General features: G+C 42.0%; 1 long non-coding RNA gene and 1 pseudogene across 1 annotated transcript; both read right to left on the bottom strand.

The window, feature by feature from the left end:
- LOC124995913 overlaps positions 1-13601 on the bottom strand; it is a 253119-nt pseudogene that overhangs the window by 196350 nt on the left and 43168 nt on the right.
- LOC125016838 lies at positions 1273-2222 on the bottom strand. Its single transcript, XR_007113773.1, has 3 exons — positions 2105-2222; positions 1855-1962; positions 1273-1729 (listed from the first exon to the last, which is right to left on the bottom strand). It is a non-coding gene; the product is annotated as an uncharacterized LOC125016838 (long non-coding RNA).

Below are 13601 nucleotides of genomic sequence, written 5' to 3'. Positions count from 1 at the left end.
TTCATGTAGATGCTGATTTCATTTTCCAGCAGGACTTTGGAACCTGTCCACATTGCCAAAGGTACCAACAGCTGGTTCAGTGACCATGGTGTCACTCTGCTTGATTGGCCAGCAAACTCACCTGACCTGAACCCCATAGAGAATTTATGAACTATTGTCAAGAGGAAGGTTAGAGACACCAGACCCTACAATGCAGATGACCTGAAGGCTGCTATCAAAACAATCTGGGCTTCCATTACATCTCAGCAGAGCCGCAAGATGATCACTTCCATACCACACCACACTGATGCAGTAATTCATGCAAAACGAGGCTCAAACTAGTACTGAGTGCATAAAAATGAACATACTTTTCAGTAGCCTGACATTTGTGTTTTATTCTAATTTTTTATTCTAATTTTTTGAGAAACTGAGTTTTGGGTTTCGTCATCTGTAAGACATAAACATGAAAATTACAAGAAATAAAGGCTTGAAATATTTATCTCCATGTTAAAATGGAGTGAATCTATCTAGACAATATATGAGTTTCACTTTCTGAAGTGACTGACAAAAAATATTGAACTTTTTCACAATATTCTATTTTTTTTTTAGATGTACCTACAGCATGTGAAAACTAACAGAGTGGCCACTAGCATTTCCATGTTCTGCATTAACCGTAGCCACTTAAAGTTTCTGACTAATCAAAGAGTGGTTGATGTGTTGAGAACAAGCTGAGAGAAATCACAAATGAACCAATGAACTTCATGCTCCTCCTGTATATAGCAGCCTTAAGGCTACAAGTGTTCACCATGTTTCACCTTGTAGTTTACCTTTATAGTGACACATCATGTTATTTTTGTAACCCATTTCATTTTGCAGCCCTCAAGACGAGTCATAAGATTACCTTGTTCAGACCAGAACTAAAGTAACCCATTTGAGGGATTCATTCTCCCATTTTCAGAACCATGACTCATGTGTGAATGAACACTTAGAGAATGGGTGGACTTAGCTCCATTGCAATTTGTCCCCAGAGAAGTTTGTTTGGGATGTAAACATGTTACCCATGGAGCATTTCTAGAAATTTAACATTTATTTCATGTTCTTCAATGTGTCATCTTTATTGATCCAAAAGAGTTGATTTGAAAATGCTGAGATGGAGAAGCAGCCAGAAATACTAAAGAATAAAAAACGTTACTACCAAGTGGATCAATTATTGATGTGGAAGCTTTAATCACTTATCAGCAGAATCTCACATATTTCTGCTACAAAGTTGAATAAAATGCACAAATACCAGTCAATAAATACAAAAGTACATTCTTTATTTAAAAAAAAAAAAAATCAACACATGTAGGTTTTTCAAAATAAGAGTTGACATTTACATCCATATATTAACTGCTATTTTCATCTGTTAATTCGAGGAAACAAGGAGACTTGTTACATAGAATCTAAAACACTGACGTCATCCTGTAAAAGTCTTTAAACAAACCAACGTTCACATCAAACTTGACCAATCCAATAAAATGGAGCCAAGTGTTTCCAGAGACTTTCTCTGCAGTGTGTGGTTTCTGCAGGAAGATCTGAGTCGTGCTGTTTCTCATCTATAATGTTGCTGTTTGCTGGATTACTGAACTTTATTGAACTTATTTCACTGCAGAGAGACCTGGACTCTGTCTCCAGACCTCCAGGCCTTAAGGTCCTCCCAGACCAGTTCACCAGGTAGAACATAACGCTGGTCATAGTCTGGATGGCATATCTGTAAATGTGGTAAATCCAAAGGTCACAGAGTCACAAGTCAGAAAATAATAATTAGAAAAACTGAAGGAAAAGTAAGAAAATGAAAAATACAACAACATCAGTGAAACATCTACAAAGACTCACAGTAACAGAGTTTCCAGCCTTGACTTCCACTGATGGATCAAATGTGTATGTGATGGGTTCACTATTGTTGATCTGGACTTTTAACTGATGTCCTTCCAGTGGTTTGTCCTGCAGGACGGAAATGAAACACAAGAAGAATGAGACACAGAGGCAGGAACAAATGAATGTTGGTGTCTATTAAATCTGTTGAATCTATATTTTCTATGAAAAAAATAAAGAAAATAGATTTTGTCTCTTAAAGCAACATCACCTGATCAGACTCGTTTTGTAGACTTATATATTTGGTCTTGCCATTAATGACCACAGTGATGTCTCCTGACGTCTCCTGACTGTCTGAGCTGCTGCTGTTCTGTGTTTGTTCAGGTTTGGGAGGAGACGACATCCACAGATTAGTCCTTTCACATCAGTCAGCTTCATGTTCTATCTCTCAATCATTCAGACTTTATTCGTGAAGCACCTCAGTTTCCAGTTTCCTCTTCAGCGTCTCCACTTCTTCCTCAGCTCTTTCTCTTTTCTTCTCCTCCTCTTTGAGCTTCTTCTCCCACTGACAGTGAAGTCACATAAAGAGACATGATGAGAAACATTTACTTTGATTGAGGAAGATGACAAAATGATTTGGTTCTAAACTACTTCCTTATTGTGGAATTAAAAGACTTTGGTTTCCACAAAAACACAGCACTGAAACAACCCCCTTCAAAATACTAAATGCAGTTTTATCATTTCATCAGTAGATGGAGCAAAAGTCACTGTTGAGTCTGAAGGTGTCAGTGTTTTCACATCATAGACTGTACAAAAAGTGGACGCGATGACAACTCCTTTAAATTGAAGTCAAAACATGTGGAGCTTCTCCTGGTGCCAAACTTAAACACTAAACTACCAGGAAAATATACAAATCAATGTAGTGTAATAATCTTTGTAACTAGTGGAGGTAGAGCAGACGTCACCAGAGAGTGTAAAGGAAATGTTGATGGGTCATTGATAACATGGCTCCGGTCTCAGAAAATACTGATGAGACTCTGGATCAAAACTTAAACATGATGGCACCACCCGTTTCACCGGGATACTGGCGCCACTTTGACAAATGGAAGGAAGTGGAGAAATGTCAGACAGACTGATGGATGATGATCAGTCAGCAGGTTTAATCTTTTACTTCTTGTCTCTTACATCTTTAGTTTCTTCTAAAAGCTTCATCTTCACCGTTTCCTCTGCCAGGAGCTTTTCTCCTCTTTCAGCTTCATCTCTGGATCTTTTCTTGGTTTCTGTGTAAAATCAAAGCAGCTGAATTCAACTAGAAAAGACGTTTGCTGGTGTTTTACATCATTAATGTGGTGACTCATCTGTAACTTACTGGTTCTATTTTGTCTCCACACAAAGAAGACACCTGCAAAAATAACCATGATGCTAACAGCTAAGCTAACAGCCAAACCAGTGATGATGGGAAGAACTGGAACTGTTCTTCCCATCATCCCATCAGCAGAACTGGATGAGGAGAAGAAGAAATCATCTGAAATGAAAACACACAGAGTTACATGACATTTCTACACAATCACACACAAACTGTCTCAAACTAGAATCATGTCATGGTCCGTTCTCTAAGCGTGTTCTACCTGGAACATGTATGTGAGCCTCTCTGGTCTGGTGGGTGTTGTTCTGTTGGACTCTACAGGTGAAGCTGTTGTTGTGTCTCTTGTCCACAGTCACTCTGCTGCTGACAGTATAGAGATCATCAGGACCTCTGACTGTCTCTGGAGGTCCAGCAGAGAGCAGGTTTCCCTCAGCGTCCAGCCACAACACCTCAGGCTCTGGATACCAGCCTCTGGATTCACACTGTAACACCACTCCTCCTACTACTCCTCCTCCTGCTCTTCCTTCACTGGTGATGTTGTTGAACATCAGGATTACAGGTGAGGAGGCAGCACCTACAAATGAGAGGTTTTTGAAAGCTTGTTGACAGTATCATGAAATTCCCACATAACCTGGGAGCAATGGTGTCTTTGTATTAGGGGCAGTTGTGACATGGCTCCACCAGAGGGTGATGCTGTGCAGGGGGTGGATTATACACTTCTTGTTTCAAAAAATGTGGTCGAGCTTAAATTAACAATAAAGAATAAACTCTATCCTGAATTAAATAATGCATTTTCCTCTGTAGATACTTATTGTATTGCAGTTGTGCCTGACACTCTATCTCCTCCATTTCTGTTTCTGTCTACAGTTTGGGAAGTGAGGCTCCAGAGAGATTCTCAATGACTGATCTGCACAGGTCAGCTAGCTTGGCTAATGTACGTAACTCAACATAGCTAATTCTCTTTTCATTCATTCATTCAACAACAACCTCACGTGGGCTCCCCACAGGGCTGTTTACCTATGTGTGGAACTGAAATGGCTGTTTGCGTGGCTAGATTAATGCTGCTGGGCCAATCAGATTGTTTTTCGTCAATGATGACAATGACGAAATTGTTTCGGCTTTATTTATCATGACGATAACGAGATGATGACAAGTTAAACATGACTCTTTGATGATTAAAAAATGACGAGACGTGTGTGAGTTTTTGTTGACGAGACGAAACTAGTTGTAAATGTTAGTGGGTGATCTGCCAGACGTTCAAAATGCATGACATTCCTATTACTATTCCTATTGTGTGTGTAATCTGTCTGTCAAAAGCTAAAAAGTATCAGCAGTGCTGCTGCATCTTATCTTTGATTGGTCACGCCCACCACATACAGCGCACATTCTGCACAACACGCCTGCAACCAGTCAGTTGGTCACTAGTCCCACACACAGACACACAATTGAGTTTATTAATTCATTGTTGCTATACAATGTTACTCGACTCTCCGACAATCAGCTTGTGATGAATTTCATAGTAAACTTAAGGTTTTCCACATAAGTTCTGCCACAAATGGGCTGCTAACATCAGGCTAAAGTTAGCTTGGTTATGTCATTCATTGCTGTTACTGTCATGTGTAGAACATGCAGGGATTTTTTGCCAGGTGAGTATAACATGTTGTCATATGGACCCATGTCCAAGTAACTGAAACATGGAGGAAAATGTAGCATTTCAGACCTGTTGCTGTTTCACATGTGTCTTAATGAACAACACACTTCTGTAGCTAATGTAACGCTAGCAGCATGTTTAGCCATGTTTATATCCAATGACAGTATGATCTGGTCTGGTAGACAAGGTCAAGTTGAGCATATGTGTTCCTCATCCATTGCTCATATTTTGGATATGTGTATGTTTATTTAACTTTAGCAAATTCTCAGAAATTGCCAAAGTCAGACTGTTTTTGCTAATGAACATTGATTCCACTGGTACCTCTTTGTGTAATACATAATCTTTAGTAGATCGGAAAGTATTTGCTGTTGTGTGGAAACATCATATCTCTAAAACCATTCCTTTATTATCGTAATTGAAAATAGCCCATCTACAAACTCACAGTGTGTTGCAACGTGTTGATCTTGTAGATCGTCTATTTTCACAACTTTTGTGGGACACTCTTGTATGATGCAGTGGGCATCAATTCATGAGAAAAACACACGTTGAAAAAATGGAGATAAAAGGTTTCTTTCCCACAGCAATGAAGTACAACACGGCAGCATTTCATCTCCATCAATGGGAAAGTCTATACTAGAGCTTTAAATCTAGTAGGAATCTGGTTATCATACAAAAGCATTAAGGATAACTGTTGTTTTATGAATTGCAACGCTTGATAAAACCTGTCAGCCTTGATTCCAAATTCCATCACTTATTGACCTAAATTCATTTATTAAAGTACAAGTACTTTCTCTCTTTTTTTCTAAAACTGACTAAAACCTTTCTGAATTTTCGTCGACTACAACTGTCACATATAAAAGTGACAAAAAATTTGACTGAAACTAAAAGCATTTCATCCAAAAGACTAAGACTAAATCTAAAATGGCTGCCAAAAACAACACTGTTTGGGGGTGGGGCTTTATGTGGTGATGGAGTAACCTGCATAATGACCCAGTGCAAACAAACGGCCATCCGTTCTACAGACAACTACGGCGCATCCCGGCACCGCTCGTCACTGGTGGTAAAAAGTGGAAAAGACGTTGGATGGGGGTACAGGGTGTGGTTGCATATCTGTCCATATGTGTGTGTATGTGTAGCCCTGGAGAGCCGCTTCGCCTAGAATCACAATCTTGGTGCGACAACCTTGATCGGGTCCCAAACAGAGTCAACTATCAGCAGGTGTCCGTGGGAAGTGGGGGAGGAATGCAAGAGCGTCTCACTGCAGTGATCTTCAGGGAAGGCCAGTGCTGGGTGAGGGCACCAAACCAGATAAGATTGGGAATTGTTTGGTCTTGGTGTGAGTAGACGCATTCTTTTGCACGAATACTCTGTTTGTCCATTCTGGTCTCCTAATCGATACCTTTTCCTTTGCAAAGCCGAAAGCTCCTCCATGATGTTTTTGTGAATTTGTGGTCGATAGCCACAGTCTGAGTGCCAACAGCTCTGCCCACTGGTCCAATCATGTTGGGCAGCTTTATGGGGCTTTGGACAGCTGTCACCGTTCTTTGATTTCCTCAATAAATCAGGGCAATGCCTAATCCAATCTGCAAAAGACATATGATCGTGGTTCCAAATAGACAGATGTCTTCAATTCCGCGGAAAGAGCCGCTAGACACTAACCCATCACCTCTCCCACGCATCCATCATGTAGCCAGCTGCGAATGTTTCAACAGGGCAATACGGCTCCCACCAAGGCCAGGCTTCTTGACGAAAAAAATTGTGTCAACAGTGTTTAGAGACCAGCTAATCAATTCCATGTTTTTTTTTTTTGTAGCTTGGAGAGCAGTGCAGAGAGAGTCTCTCAAAAGTATAGACAGTAGACAGACGAGACGAGAGTAGCAAAGCAGGGAAGATAAGGGAGAGGAGAGGGAAGAAAAATTCGACCGCCTTCGTTGGCAGCCAAAGCAGGAAAAGGACCTGCTTTCCATAAAAATATTTGCAAAAGGAAAGGATTGCAATGGAGGAAAAAAAGAAAGTAGAGCGGAGAGCAGAGGGGTGAAGCGTCTGCACTCAAGCAAAGCAGGAAGTATCATAACCATAACCATAACCATAGCGGTCCTATGTTCCCCAGTCACATATAAAGCGGGGGAACATAGGGACGATCACCACAATTGCTGTGATTGGTCCTCTTGGTTGTTACGTATTTCTGCTTTAATTTACGGCTGCTTCTCTATCTTTCCAATTCATCAGTTGATTGTTTTGGATCAATGAAGAATTGGAAAGGTTTGGTGGTGCAGACATTTGTACAGTTTGAGTTTACACATGCCAGACTGATGAGGTAGAAAATGACAAAACATGAACACCTTGTTTTCATATTGCACCTTTCTACTTTTTGGTATTCAAAGAGCTTTACAGTCACAGACACATCGACCCATTCACTTACACCTGTGCTACACGCAGAGAGCAACTGGGGGTTCACACTTCAGGATCAAACTACTAACCCTGTGGTTCGTGGACAACCTGCTCTACCGTGGACAACCCGCTGGGCCATAACCACCCCAACCAACCTCCTGGGAGAACCCCAACCATAAAAGCACTTTGAAGACATCACGTTTCACTCACCTACAACAAGCTGAGCTGAGGCGTGTCGGTTCATCTCTGGAACAAAGCACCTGTACGTCCCCTGGTCTGAAGGTTTCACTGAGGACAGCTTTAGTGAGATGTTTCCCTGCTTCAGTACGTGGGTGAACAGAGACGTCCTGTCATGGAAGGACGGATGTTTTTTAAACTGCAGATCCTGGGTGTCACGCCACACCAGGATGAACCTGGGGTGCAGATCAGGCCTGGACCACTCCACAGTCATATCAGAGGCATCGATGGCGGGCTGCAGGAGACACGGCAACACGACGTCAGCACCGACGAAAGCCACGATTGGTTGAGACGGACCAATCACATCAGACTGACCTGGAAAAGAAATAAAGTCTGTCTTGTTCGGAAGGTAGGGTTCATTTAAACTATCAGAGAGCTAGTGATGTGTTGGATTTACCTGTGCATGAGTGCATCACGGAGAGGACCACAAGGTAAGTGAACGCAACACAGAGTCTGAGCTCCTCAAGTTTCCTCATGCTCAAGTTTTTTTTAGAGGTCCAACAGAGACCTTGACCTCATCACAGTCTAACTGAGCACAAATCACCTGAGGAGTGGCTCCAATCTTTGAGTTCTACTAGAAAATAAAAGTTAATTATTACTGTTTGTGATGCTGACAAGGGGTGTTATGCATTTAAAAAGAAAAAACACAAGCTACAGAGCATGTGACAGAGAGGAGAGTTTCACTTCACATTTATGTAAATGAATTTACACGTTTCTGTGGAATGTAATTTTTCCGTTTATTTCTTTTCTTCTTTTTCTACACACTGTAAACATTTACACATCCACTGTGTCTCTCTTGCAGGCCCCAGACAGATACACTTGAACATTTTAATGACAACATTTAACGATTTTAGTTTCACTTTCACCTGCATCAGCTAAAAGAAAAAAAAAAAGAAAAGAAAATGATCCACAGTGTAGTTGGAACATTTAGAAGATCGATAATGAAACATGATTATTTAGATTGTTACACATCTGGACCTGTTTGACTTTTATTTCAGTTTTCACTGTGATTCTAAACATTAAAGTGAAGAGGTAAAGTTTGATAAAGGTGATAAAACGTGTCCCACTCTCCCTGCCCTTCTCAAACTCACCTTTTCATTCTAAACAAACATCAATACATTTAAACATTTAAAGTTTGACATAAACTTGTGTCAAATACACGACAACGGACGAAGGACTTTAATGAAAACATACCTGCTGCCTTCCTCTGGAAGTGTCCTGGGGGAGGGTTCCACTCAAAATGCGAAGTAAGAGACACCTGGTTACCTGGAGAAGGTGGTGCCTTCACTTTCCCTTGGAAATACGTTTCAGCTCTGTGTTTGGACCAAAACACAACATGCAGACAATACTATGACAAGATAATTCAGCGAAGAAAACAGAGAGCACATTGTTTCTGTTCATGTTTCTTTACATTAACTCGCTGAAAGTGAACTAAACATACACAATACGCCTGGGGTGTCAAACTCATTTTAGATCAGTGGCCACATTCAGCCCAGTTTCATCTCGAAGGGTTCAGAGCAGTAACACAACAATGCATTAACCTATAAATAACCACAAGTCTGAATGTTCCCCTTTGTTTTAGTACAAAGAACATTATGAAAGTGTTTACATTTAAAAACCGACATTTCTTAAGAATAATAAGCACATAATAAGCAAAAATTTCTGGAAAGTTCTATATCTCACTTGCTTCCATTCCCCTTAGAAATGTGCAAAATCTAAATATCTCAATAAAAAACTATACGATGGAACCTCATGCAAGAATCAATTGGACTTTATCGAAATTTCACTTTCATTTTAAATTACTTTGCAATTTCATCCTGTGGGGCCACATAAGACCCTCTGGTGAGCCACTTTTGGACCACGGGGCATATGTTTGACACCTGTGCAACACACACACTCACAACCACAATCATATTACAACTTATGATATAACAACCTATACTCAGCCCCTGGACACGTCTTTTCTGTGTATTTTTATAGGTGCATTGTCTCCCAAGTGTGTTGTCTTTGCACCATTTTGTATCGTCTGCATCATCTCGCACACGTACACTTGTGTGTTACTGGATGTATTGTACTTGGTCTCATGTCTTCATGTAGCTCCATGGTCCCAGAGGAACGTCCCCTCATCTTACTGTGTGTCTCTTTGACCTTTGAAGTTGGAAATAAAATAACTTCTATGTGGAGAGAACTAGTCCAGTACTGCAGGATTCCTTTAAATGTTTCCTACCTACATCGATAGCCAGGATGTACAGAAACAGTTAAAGACACTTCTTGTTTTCTGGTTCTCTGGATACTGTTTGTCTGACAGCTGGAACCAAATATTTTCACTTCGATCACTGTTTGACTCCCAATAGTTCATCAAAGGTCCTCATCTGAATCTCTCCTAATAATGATTCTCATCATTCCTCTCTTTCTCCATCTCCTCTAGTTTTCTAATAATCTCCTGTTTTTCATTAGTTGCTTTCTGTCTTTTCTTTATTAAGACAGTCTCCTCTTTCTCATTATATCCAGCAGTGTCTTTATCTTCTCCAGATCTTTCTTTGTCTCTAGAGGAGGTTTCTTAGTTCTATCTTCTTCTCTGTGTTTCTTCCTCCATCTTATCTTCCTTCCTCTTCTGCTGTATCAGTTAATTTATCTGCTTCTCCTCCTCCATCTGACTCTTTAGTCGAGAAACGCTTTCCTCACATTTTTTCTGCTCTCTTTCTTTCGTCTGTAGCTTTGTCTTCAGTTTTTCTTTCTCTCTGTCCTTTGATTCTTCTCCATGTTTTCCTTCAATTATCAAACACTGTTTCTCTGTTTCATTTCCTCTACGTTGTGTTGTCATCTTCTCTCCTTCTTCTGTCTGCTGATTCTTTCTCATCTCTGGTTTTTCCTCTGTCTTATCTTCTGTGTTCTCTCATCTGGTGAGGATGCCTTCTTCCTGGAGGCATCTTCACCAGATCCTCAAACTACATTAGCTGACTCCTGTTGATGTGGAGGAGCAGCGGTTCTACTCTGAGCTCCTTCGCACGTGAATGAGCTCCTTACCCTATCTCTAAGGCTGAGCCAGGCCACAAGAAATTAATTTCGGCCGCTTTTATCCACAATCTTTTGGTCATTACCCAAAGTTCAAAAACTGAGGGTTGGAACATAGATTGACCAGTAAATTGAGAGCTTCACCTTTTGGCTAAGCTCTCTCTTCACCGCAAAAGACTGATTAAGCGCCTGCAGATGCCATTCTGATAGGTCTGTCAATCTCCCGCTTCATCCTACCCTCACTCATGTACAAGATCTCGAGATACTTAAACTCCTCCACTTGGGGCAGGACTTCCTCCCCAACCTGGAATGAGCAATCCACCCTTTTCTGACTGAGGACCATGACCTTAGACTTTGAGGTGCTGATCTTCATCCTAGCCGCTTTACACTCTGCAAACCGCCCCAGTAAGAGGTGGAGGTCATAGTTCAATTAAGCTAGGAGGACCACATCATCCACAAAAAGCAGAGATGAGATCCTCTGATCACTGAACTCGACACCCTCCATCATCCGGCAAGGGGCCATCCACCACATGCTCCCAGAGCAGTCCCCACAGGATGCCTCTGGGGACTTGATCGTTAGCCTTCTCCAGATCCACAAAACACATGTGGACCGGTTGAGCAAACTCCCATTTCCCCTCCAGCACCCGAGCGAGGGTAAAGAGCTGGTCCACAGTTCCATGGACAGGACAAAAACCGCATTGTTGCTCCCCAATCTTAGGTTCAACTATTGATTGAACCCTGTTTTCCAGCACCTCAGCATAGACTTTTCTATGGAGGGAGACTAAGGAGTGTGATCGCCCTATAGTTAAAACACATCCTCTTGTCCCCTTCTTTACAGATGGGAGCCACCACCCCGGTCTGCCACTCCAGAGGCACCGCCTCCGATGTCCATGCAGTGTTGCAGAGACGTGTAAACCAGGACAGCCCTACAACATCCAGAGCCCTAAGATACCCAGGGCAGATTTCATCCTCTCCTGGTGCTCCAGTGTTAAGGAGTTGTATCACCACCTCAGCAACTTCTTCCCAAGAGATTGGGCAGCCCAACCCCAGGCCCTCTAGCTCTGTTTCTACTGTGGAATATGTGTGGGTGGGATTGAGGAGCTCTTCAAAGTGTTCCTTCCACCGCCAGACAATAGCCCCAGGTGACGTCAGCTGCTCCCCGTCCCCACTGAAAATGGTGTGGGCAATTTGTCGCACCTGAGATGCTGGGCAGTTTGTCAGAACCTATTTGGAGCTGACCTTCCATAGCCTCACCAAACCAGCCATGGTATGCTTAGCCATCCAGTACTGGTCAGTAGCTTTTGGAGACCCACAGACTGCTCACTTTCTGAGCCAATTGATAGTCTTCATCCATTGCCCCGAAAACTCCTCCTATGCCTGAGTTTTTGCCTCAGAGACTGCCCCAACTGTAGAAGGCTTAGCCATCTGGTACTGGTCAGCAGTTTCCGGAGACCCAAAGACCAACCATGTCCTGTAGGCCTCCTTCTTCAGCTTGACAGCTCCCCTCACCTCTAGAGTCCACCAGGGTGTTCAGGGGTTACCGCCACAACCACCACCAGTGACCTTGTGGCTACAACTCAAACAGCCTTCTTAACAATGGCTGAGTGGAAAATGGCTCATTCAGACTCAATGTCCCCCACCATCCCCAGGATGGGGTTGAAGCTCTGAGGTGGGAGTTAAAGACCATCTCAACAGGTTCTTCTACCAGGCGTTCCCAGCAGATCCTCACTATACGTTTGAGCCTACCAGGTCTGCGCGGTGTCTTCCCCAGCCATCTGATCCAACTCACCACCAGGTGGTGATCAGTTGACAGTTCTGCTCCTCTCTTCACCTGAGTGTCCAGAACATAGGGTCGCAGGTCAGATGATACGACTACAAAGTCAATCATTGACCTACGACCTAGGCCATCATGGTGCCAAGAGCACAGATGAACAACCTTATGTTCAAACATGGTGTTAGTTATGGACAAACTGCGACTTGCACAGAAGTCCAATAACTGAACACTGCTCGGGTTCAGATCAGGCAGACTGTTCCTCCCAGTCACGCCCCTCCAAGTCACGCTGCCACGTGAGCAACCCCCCTATATGTTGAGTAGAAAACAAAACAAAAACAACTGTATTGCCCATTATGTTGCGTTGTATGGTTTGTTCTGTGTTGTGGCTGCAGCATGGTGAGTGGCCCAGAACAAATTTCTCTCTTGGGTGACAATAAAGTTAATCTTGAATCTTGAATCAAACAAACAAAAACAGCACAGAATGCCAATAACAAAAAAAATGGATGTATAGATATCAAAACTGGAGGAAAACAATTATGTGACATGTATTTTAGTGTATTAGTTTGGCTCACTAACATGGAAGAGATGGAGCTTTTGACCTATACTGCAGCCAGTCACCAGGGGGAGCTCAACTAGCTTTGGCTTAACTTTAGAGGAGCAGCTCCACTGGCCATATTTATACTGCCTATGGTTGTTTGTTTTGTTAGGATCCCCATTAGCTGCAGCCTTGCTGAAGATATTCATCCTGATGTCCAACCATAAGCATAAATGGTGTATATATATGACTCCTTGTACAAGAGCCAATATTACATATCTTTCAGTCTATATCATAATATTCTTCCAAAGACTGGAAGCCAGAATGAGTTTCCTCCACAAACCATTAGTGGGTGAGGAATAATCAGTTCTGTTGGGAACTGATGAGCTTTATTAACATTTTGGATTGAGCAAGAGCACTGCCGTTGTTAAAAAATAAAAATAACAGTCAAAACTACAACTTGCCTAATAACTGTGTATGTTGTGTACACAGGAAATCCGCACATACTGACCAGTACCTGCTGTGGATGCAATAAAACCTACATTGGTTTTAGAACCCAAGGAAGAACTTTCAACGTGAGAAAAAAGAACACCAGAAGGAATGTGTGAAGGAAACATCAGGTTGACTCACAAGAAAAACCAGAAGAACAAAATGTTAGATTGGATATATCAGATTATTGCAAACGCAGTGATCACATTATGGACTGGACCGGAGCAAGAGTCATCAAAACAGAAAATACTAAATTCAAGTGCTGGATTACAGAGGCCATTGAGATCAGTAAGTGGGTGAACTACAGCAT

This window comes from Mugil cephalus, chromosome 1, assembly GCF_022458985.1.
Source record: "Mugil cephalus isolate CIBA_MC_2020 chromosome 1, CIBA_Mcephalus_1.1, whole genome shotgun sequence".
NCBI classification, from domain to species: domain Eukaryota; kingdom Metazoa; phylum Chordata; class Actinopteri; order Mugiliformes; family Mugilidae; genus Mugil; species Mugil cephalus.
The sequence above is the reverse complement of the archived record's forward strand: the minus strand, read 5'-3'. Positions and strand labels throughout refer to the sequence as shown.